The sequence below is a fragment of the Arachis ipaensis genome, chromosome B7, assembly GCF_059453495.1.
Source record: "Arachis ipaensis isolate K30076 ecotype BB chromosome B7, ASM5945349v1, whole genome shotgun sequence".
Classification (NCBI taxonomy): Eukaryota; Viridiplantae; Streptophyta; class Magnoliopsida; order Fabales; family Fabaceae; genus Arachis; species Arachis ipaensis.
The window spans coordinates 101,935,717-101,945,563 of NC_142442.1; positions in this window are offsets into that span (position 1 = coordinate 101,935,717).

The window sequence follows — 9,847 nt, forward strand, 5'->3', positions numbered from 1 at the left end:
TTGAACACTATCATTAAAATGAAATTCCTTCTAGAAAATCAAAGAGAAGATGAAGAGAAGAAGAAATTAACTATCATTAATCCATCAAGTACAACAGAGCTCTGATAGCGAGAATTATTGTCAGTCTAGATTTTCTTCCTAAAGAAAGGAATTACTTTGTTGTAAGCATAGCTCCAAGCCAACAAACAACTCTCACATCAAATTAAAATATGGTTTTTTCACAAGTACAAACCCCAAATGATAATTAACCGAAGTATTTAAACTCCAGGTCATCTCACAAGGAATTACAGTGAAGTGCTCAATTATTGGCTATGAAGATCAAGGGGGTTTGGTTTTTTTGTGATTTGAAAGAAAATATAAAAGCACAAATTAAATGACAAGAAGGTAAAATAACAAGAGCTAATAAAATGAAGGAAAGAACTCTTGGCTAGACATAGGTAAATTGAGATCACCATCTTTGCCAACAAACCATACATTGACAATTATGAGAGGCCAACCTATTAGGTCTACTTCCAAAAGCTTTAAGTACGTAATATCTACTCCTAAGCTTGAAGTAAGTCAAATAGGTTTGATCACATTAACCCATAAGTCCCAACCTATCTACTAATTAGATTAGTAGTGGGTTAGTGTCAATGGATATCAAATTGATCACCAAGGGTTCTCAAATCACCAAATCATTGAGACCCAATGACTCAAGGTCACCCAATTCCCTTAGCCTAGGCCAAGAGTAAGGAAAACTACTCAAAAACTAGTGTAAACATTTTATCAAACACCTAGAGTGCAATAAAAGTAAACATCATAAATTGTAAGAATCAATAAAATCTACCAACTACCAATTAAACTCAACAATCAAAACAAAACATGGAATTAAACTAATTCTATTAATATGTACAAAAGAGAGAAAAATGAAAAAAGTTTACCATGGTGTGGTGTCTCCTACTTAGCACTTTTAGTTTAAGTCCTTAAGATAGACCATTGATGGGGTCCTTGCTCTGGTGGCTTATGCTTGAATTCATCCTTGAATCCCCACCAATGTTTGCATCTCCAATTTCCACCGGGATTCCAAATTAGGTGCATAAAGCCTTCAAGTAAGCTTAAGTGAATGACAAGGCCCCAAGAGTGTTGATTTTTGAAATGAATTCCAGGGTCCCAAACCTTATTCTTGCATTCATCTTCTTGTTGACTACCATAGTTAAATCCGGGTGACAAGACTTGTGAATTCTCAATTGAGCATCCAAACATTATCCTAGACCAATGCAATTTAGTTCTACACCATCCATTGCTATTCAACTTTGAGCATGCAACCATCATGAACTTAGAGTGATGTTCCCAACCACTACACAACTCTCTCCCACTCTTAACTTCACAAAGAGTTCTAAGTTGACCATCATTTTCAATCAAACCATATTCAAGTGAGAAAGTAAAGCTTAGGGATAGGAATTTTACCCACTTGAATGTTGTGTTGGATGATGGTGACTTAGGAAGGGAAACCTCCCCACACTTAGACAATGCGAGGTCTACTCCCTTGTGCTCTTTCTTGACAAACTCCTCCTCTTGGCAAGCTTCTTCAACTTCAACCTCCTCCTCTTGACAAAGTTCTTCACATTCAACCACCTCTTCACCAACTTCTTCTAGCTCTTCCCCACTCTTCATGTCACAACATGGAGGTAATGTGGAACTTATCTCAATATTTACCTCAATGTCAATAGGAGAAGATTCCTCAAATACCAAAGGATCATATGTTGGTGTGGGCTCATCTCCAAGAGGAAGATTTGTTATTTGCTCACCTTCTTCCAATTCTTCATCATTCATTATATACTTACGAGGTTGCGCATTACCCTCCTCAACATCATTTTCAAGTTCAATGGAAGAAAGTTCAACAACTTCAACAAAATCATCAACAACATCACTTTGTGTGGAAGTGCTCTCGCATGGATGAATGAACACTGCGCTCACTTTGAGAACACAACGTTCCCCTGGAAGCAGCAACCAAATGCCATTTTGATCCACTTCATAAAAGGCCACAAAGCCCACTCCAATTACTTGAAGACTAAATTGGAAAGTGTATAAATAGGATAAAATTTGATTTCATAAGCAGGCTGGATCATTTTTCTTTTCCTTTTAGTTTTTATTTTTTTTAAGCTTCACTTAGAGGAAATGGGTAGAATTGAGATCTAAGTTTTAGTTTACTTTCTATTTTCCTTCAGCGATTGATCTACGGCAATTACTTTTCTGTTTTGGGTACTGGATCTCCTTTTAAATTTTGTTTCTTATTCTGAGAATTGGAGGATTGTAGATCGGATCTGAGTTTTCGTTTCTGTTTTTCTTGCTCTGTAATTATTCTCTTTGTTCTTTTATTCTTCCTCAAATTTTACTTTCTGGCTCAAGAATTGAGAACTTGATCTAAGCCTTCCTTTCTGTTTATTTTTCTTTTGCAATTTTCCTTTTCTGTTTCACAATTTTAAATCAAATCTGAGTTTCAATTCTGGTTCTCATATTTTACATTTTCTTCTTTAATTCACTGCAATTTACCTTTTCCAATTCTGTTTTAATTCCCAATACCCAAATCCCTTTAATCTTCATGTAATTTAAGTTTCCTAGCAATTTAGATTCTGCAATTTAAATTTCTTGCACTTTAAGTTTCAGTTATTTACTTTTCTTACAATTTAAGTTTCAGCTCTTTTAATTTCTTGCACTTTAAGTTTCTGCAACTTACCTCTTCTGCACTTACTTTTATGCCAATTTACTTTCTGCACTTTAGCTTTCTGTAATTTACTTTCTGTTAATCAAAAATTCACTCAAATCATCGAATATTCACTTTCTAAATTCATCACCATACTAAAGTTGCTCAATCCATCAATCCCTGTGGGATCGACCTCACTCATGTGAGTTATTACTACTTGATGCGACCCGGTACACTTGCCGGTGAGTTTGTGCAGAATCGTTTTTCCCTCATCAAGTTTTTGGCGCCGTTGCTGGGGATTGATTTAGATTGACAATGATTAAGTAGGTGATAATCTAGATTAATCATTTTTTTCTCTTTGTTCTTGTTAAGAATTTTAACTCTTTGAGATTTTATTTCAACTAACCTTAACCACACTCTAGTAGTAGAGTATTTTATTTTAGTTTTCTGGTTTTGTTTCTGTTGTATGCCAGGAGGAAGAAGAGGTACACCCACCTCTTTTGATTCTGAGCTAGAGAGAACACTCTTGAGAAGAAGAAGAGAAGCAAGAGGGAAGGGAGATATTGGAGAAGAAGAATCAAAAGAAGAGGATCAAGAGATGGAGGGTAACATCCCAAATCCACCTGAGGATGTGGCCAACAACAATGGCCAGCCTCAGAGATGAGTTTTAGCCTCTTACACTATCCCCAACCCATGGAATTGTGGGAGCAGTATCCTAACACCCAATGTCTAGGCTAACAACTTCGAACTCAAGCCTCAATTAATTTTCCTGGTCCAGAACAATTGTCAGTATGGAGGAAGTGCTGCTGAAGATCCAAACCAATACCTCTCTGTGTTCTTAAGAATTTGTGACACTGTCCAAACCAATGGAGTCCACCCTGACATCTATAAGCTTTGGTTATTTCCATTTTCACTGAGAGACAAAGCCACACATTGGTTAGAAACCTTCCCTAAAGAAAGCATCACCAACTGGGATGATCTAGTGAGTAAATTTCTAGCCAAATTCTACCCACCTCAAAGAGTCATTAAGCTAAAAACTGATGTACAAACCTTTAGGCAGCTAGAAGGAGAATCATTGTATGAAGCCTGTGAGAGGTATAAAGCTTTGATCAGAAGGTGTCTAGAAGGAATGTTCAGTGAATGGGTGGAGTTGCAAAATTTCTATGAAGGCTTGTCCTTACCTTCAAGGAAAGCTTTGGATTATTCTTCGGGAGGATCTTTGCAAATGATAAAAACTGCTCAAGAGGCACATGATCTCAAAGACATGGTGGCCAACAATGAGTACTTCTGAAAAACAACCAATTCCAAGGAAAGGTGTATTTGAGCTTGAAGGAGTTGATACAATATTAGCTCAGAACAAACTCATGCACCAGCAACTTCAACAGCAAATTGACATGATGACAAAGAGGATGGACGGATCACAACTTGCAGCAGTGAGCACAACTAACCAACCATCAGTGGTGTGGGGACAGCAGGAGGAAAGCTATGAAGAGCAGCAGCCTGAACAAGTGCAGTACATGCACAATCAAGGTTCTGGACCAAACGACTTCCATGGAGACACCTACAACTCATCTTGGAGAAACCACCCCAATCTGAAATGGGGAGAGAACCAAAACCAACAACCTTGGCAAAGGAACTCTAACCAAAACAACTCCTGCAACACAAACAACCACAATTATTCATCCAACAACTCCAACCAATACAAAAACCCACAAAATACATATCATCCACCCCACAACAACTCACAAAACACCCATCTCAATACCCCAAACAACTTTCACCAACAGCCATCACATCTCATGCAACCACATCCAGACTCTCAGAGGATCTCTAGCTTAGAAATGTTGATGGAGAAACTCATCAAAACTCAAGAAATGGCAAGACAAGATCAAGCCCTGACTCTCAAAAACCAAGAGACCCCAATGAGAAGTCTTGAGAGACAGATGGGATAAATGCCTAAATAAATTACAAAGATAGGTGAAAAGCGAGCAAATGCATTCCCTAGTACCACTGAAAACAACCCAAGAGACACAGGAAAAGCCATCAAATGGGAAGAGTGCAAAGTAATCACTTTGAGAAGTGGAAAAAAGGTGGAGAAAGAAGCCATTACTCAAGAAGAGCACAACAAAGAAGGCTTAAATAAAGAAGTGAAAGAGCAAAAGCAGGAGCAAGAAACTCCCACACAGAATGATAAGTCAACCAAGAAGGAGGCAGTGAAAGCATACCAACCAATATTACCATATCCTCACAGGTTCAAGGGAGAAAATAAAGAGAAGCAATACTCTAAATTCTTGGAGATATTCAAGACACTACACATCAACATCCCTTTCATAGAAGCACTTGAACAGATGCCACTATATGCTAAGTTCATGAAGGAATTATTGACAAAGAAAAGATCCTTGAAAGAAGGACAAATGGTTGTGATGACCAGGGAGTGTAGTGCCATCATCCAAAGAGAATTGCCAAGGAGGAGGAAGGACCCAGGGAGCTTTTATATCCCCTGCACCATAGGCAACATGATAATTGATAGAGCATTTTGTGATCTTGGTGCAAGCATCAACCTGATGCCTCTATCCTTAATGAAGAAGCTTCAGATTCATGAATTGAAACCCACACAAATAGCTCTCCAAATGGCAGACAAATCCATTAAGCAATCACTTGGAGTTTTGGAGAATGTATTGGTAAAGGTGGGAAAATTTTTCCTCCCATTTGACTTTGTCATTCTAGACATAGAGGAAGATCATAACACCTCCATCATTCTAGGGAGACCTTTCCTAGCTACAAACAGAGCATTAATAGATGTTGAGAAGGGAAAATTAATGCTGAGAGTGCACGAAGAGCATATAGTTTTTCATGTCTTCAAGAGTTTGCAAGACCCCAATCAAGAAAAAGAGTGTAAGAAGATTGATATGAGAGATCCAATCTTGGAAGAGGCACCTGATGAGTCACTCTCAATGCACTCAAGCTCATGTTGGAAAGAAAAGGAAGAGGTAGAAGTGCTGCAGCAAGCTCAAGGAGTTGAGAAGGAACCATAACCAAAACCTCCATATGAGATCCTTAGTAAGAACCTTCCAAAAATTGAGACTCCAAAACATGAACCACCTCTTGGAAAAGAAAAGAATTCTAAGAAGAAAATGCCAAAGGGGTGGAGAAATAAGAAAATTCCCACTAAAGGCTTCACACCAGGGGATAAAGTGATGCTAGCTTACCAACCAATGGAAACATCCACACATTTCTTTGGATACTACACAGTTAATAAGATCCTCTCACTTGAACATGTGAAAATTATCAAGAATGATACTGGAGGAAAGCTTACAATGAGAGGGGAAGGGTTGAGGCATTATGTTCATCACCCTTCCTAATGAGGGAGAACCGTCAAGCTAGTGACGATAAAAGAGCGCTTGTTGGGAGGCAACCCAACCGGAGGTAACTCTCTCTTCGTTCACTGATTCAATAAGAAAGTTAAGTAGATTTATCTGTATTGCAAGGAGCTAAATTTGGTGTTACACACCAAAGTAATTCAAGGGTGATTGTTGGATGCTAAATATGGTGTTCCACCAAAGATTTTAGAATACATTGCACCCTCAGCATGACTAGTTATCAACTCCAAACAATTAGAGAAACTATTTAACAATTGTTTAGTTTTTAGTTCATAGTCTGTTTTCTAGTTCATAGCTTGCTTTTCTAGTTTATAGTATGTTTTCTTATTAAGAGCACTTGTGGCTTTCTGCATATGTACAAACTGCTGCATAAGGCAAGGAACTAAGTTTGGTGTTCACACACCAATCTAAGTTCAGAAGTCTAAAAAACATACATGCATGCTAACCATTTTTCAAGTGCTTGGGGAATAAGAAACTTCCAATATCATTGCAGAAGATCATCCAAGTTTTTGGAAGGATTAACTATCATCAACCAAAGAGATAAAGAGGAATGTGAAGACCAGCAATGATGATGATAAGGAGTAAAGCAAGTAAACTCCAAAAGGTTGTATTGTTTTATTATTAGAAATGATATTGTACCCCTGTCTGTCTGCCTAGTATAGCTTTTCTGTAATTCAATAACTGAGATGCTTGATAATTCACAACACTATACTCTTGAAAACTTGCTTGCACTCAATATTCCAAAAAGGCATCAAAGGACAGTTCTTTGAAAAGAAGGATTGAGGAATTAAAAATTTTTGAGGCAAGCAAAAGATTAAGAGAAGTGATGGTTCTAGTTGTATGATTGTGTATTGAGGTTGCATGTTTATGAAAACTTGCATGGGAGCTCATAGGCAGGACATAGAATTCAAAGAAGTAGTGTGGAGATTCTCAAACATTTATTGATCCAAATAAAAGAAAACAAAAGAAATAGAAAAAAACAAAAGAACATGGCAAAAGGCTCTGAGCATCAATTACTAAGAAAAAAAAAGAAAGAAATAAGAACTCAAAGAGCTACCATCCTAGTTAAATGCTTGTGGTAGAATTGTGTCAAAGAGAGAGGCTTGAGCAAGTAAATCCTAAGGGGTGCTTCAACACCTAATACCTTAAAACCAACTGGTTTAGGAGTATTGATTGAAAGCTTATTTAAAGAGCTGCTTTGAGACATGACACTTAGAGTTAATGCCAAAACACAGAAACCATAAGCTGCTTTAAGGTGATTACCTATGGAGAGATCTCCAGGATATCATTTGGATGAAAGTCCTAAGTTCTAAGACTTCCAAGATGTGGGGACTAGTAAGCACTGAAGCCCTTGCATGAGCATACAATTTAGAGTTCACCCCACTGTCACTTAATCACTTCATTCACAGGACATTACAAGTTATTATTCAATCCATTCCAATTGAAAGAACCTTTGTGCAAAATTCTTTTCTTACTTGGGGATAAGCAAGGTTTAAGTTTGGTGTTGTGATGTGATGAGCGGATATTTTATACGCTTTTTGGGGTCAATTTCATGTAGTTTTTAGTATGTTTTAGTTAGTTTTTAGTATATTTTTATTAGTTTCTAGGCAAAATTCATATTTCTGGACTTTACTATGAGTTTGTGGGTTTTTCTGTAATTTCAGGTATTTTCTGGCTGAAATTGAGGGAGCTGAGCAAAAATCTGATTCAGGCTGAAAAAGGATTGCTGATGCTGTTGGATTCTGACCTCCCTATACTCAGAATGAATTTTTTGGAGCTACAGGAGTCCAATTGGCGCGCTCGCAATTGCGTTGGAAATTAGACATCCAGGGCTTTCCATAAATATATAATAGTCCATACTTTGCTCAAGGATAGATGATGTAAACTGGCGTTCAACACCAGTTCCATGTTGCATTCTGGCGTTAAACGCCAGAAACAGGTTACAAGTTGGAGTTAAACACCAGAAATAGGTTACAACCTGGCGTTTAACTCTAGAAACAGCATAGACACGTGTAAAGCTCAAGTCTCAGCCCCATCACACACCAAGTGGGCCCAAGAAGTAGATTTCTGCACTATCTATCATAGTTACTTATTTTCTGTAAACCTAGGTTACTAGTTTAGTATTTAAACAACTTTTAGAGATTTATTTTGGTATCTCATGACATTTTTAGATCTGAACTTTGTACTCTTTGATGGCATGAGTCTCTAAACTCCATTATTGGGGGTAAGGAGCTCTGCTGTGTCTCGATGAATTAATGCAATTATTTCTGTTTTTTATTCAAACATGCTTGTTTCTATCTAAGATGTTCATTCGCACTTCAATATGATGGATGTGATGATCCGTGACATTCATCACCATTCTCAACCTATGAACGCGTGACTGACAACCACCTCCGTTCTACCTTCGATTGAATGAGTATCTCTTGGATTCCTTAATCAGAATCTTCGTGGTATAAGCTAGAATCCATTGGCAGCATTCTTGAGAATCTGCAAGGTCTAAACCTTGTCTGTGATATTCCGAGTAGGATTCAGGGATTTAATGACTGTGACAAGCTTCAAACTCACAAGGGTTGGGCGTAGTGACAGACGCAAAAGGATCAATGGATCCTATTCCAGCATGAGTCAGAACCGACAGATGATTAGCCGTGTGGTGACAGCGCACCTGGACCATTTTCACTGAGAGGACGGATGGTAGCCATTGACAACGGTGATCCACCAACACAAAGCTTGCCATAGGAGGAACCTTGCATGCGTGAAGAAGAAGACAGAGGGAAAGCAGAGATTCAGAAGACAAAGCATCTCCAAAACTCCAACATATTCTCCATTACTGCATAATAAGTATTATTTAATCCATGCTCTCTTGTTCATTTGCAAGTCAACTGATAATTATAATTGATATCCTGACTAAGAGTTATAAAATAACCATAGCTTGCTTCAAGCCAACAATCTCTGTGGGATCGACCTTAGTCACGTAAGGTATTACTTGGATGACCCAGTGCACTTGCTGGTTAGTGGTACGAGTTGTGAAAAGTGTGATTTACAATTCGTGCACCAAGTTTTTGGTGCCGTTGCCGGGGATTGTTCGAGTTTGGACAACTGACGGTTTATTTTGTTGCTTAGATTAGGAAAAATTTTTCTTTTTGGTTTAGAGTCTTCTATTATTGTTTTTGGTTGAAATTTTTTTAAAATCCTTATTTTCTCTTTTTAAATTTTTCGAAAATTTTATAAACTAATGATTGAGTTTTTTTGTTTGAGTTTAGTTTCATATTTTAAGTTTGGTGTCAATTACATGTTTTTATTTTTTTTTTAAATTTTCGAATTTGTGTTCATTGTTCTTTCTTAATCTTCAAGTTGTTCTTGTTTATTTTCCTTGTTTGATCTTTAGTTTTTCTTGTTTTGTGATTTTTCTTGTTTTTCTTGTGCATTTTTGAATTATTAGCATTCAAAAAAAAAATAATAATAATAGTTTTTCTCTGTTTAATCCTTGCATTTCTTGAATGTGTCTATGTTCTTGTAAATAGTTGCTCCTTTGAGTCTTTCTTTCTAAAATCTTTTCGAAAATAATCTTTCTTTGATTAAATCTTATGTCAAGCTTTAAGTTTGGTATTTTCTTGTTAGTTTTTATTTAATTTTCGAAAATTTATTTTTGTTTTTCTAAAAATTTTAAGTTTGGTGTTCTTCTTTTTATCTTCTTGAGTCCTTTGAGTCTTTGATTTTTGTTCTTCGTGTTTTTGTGAATCTTCAAGGTGTTCTTGAGTCTTTCTTGCGTTTTGATCTTAAAATT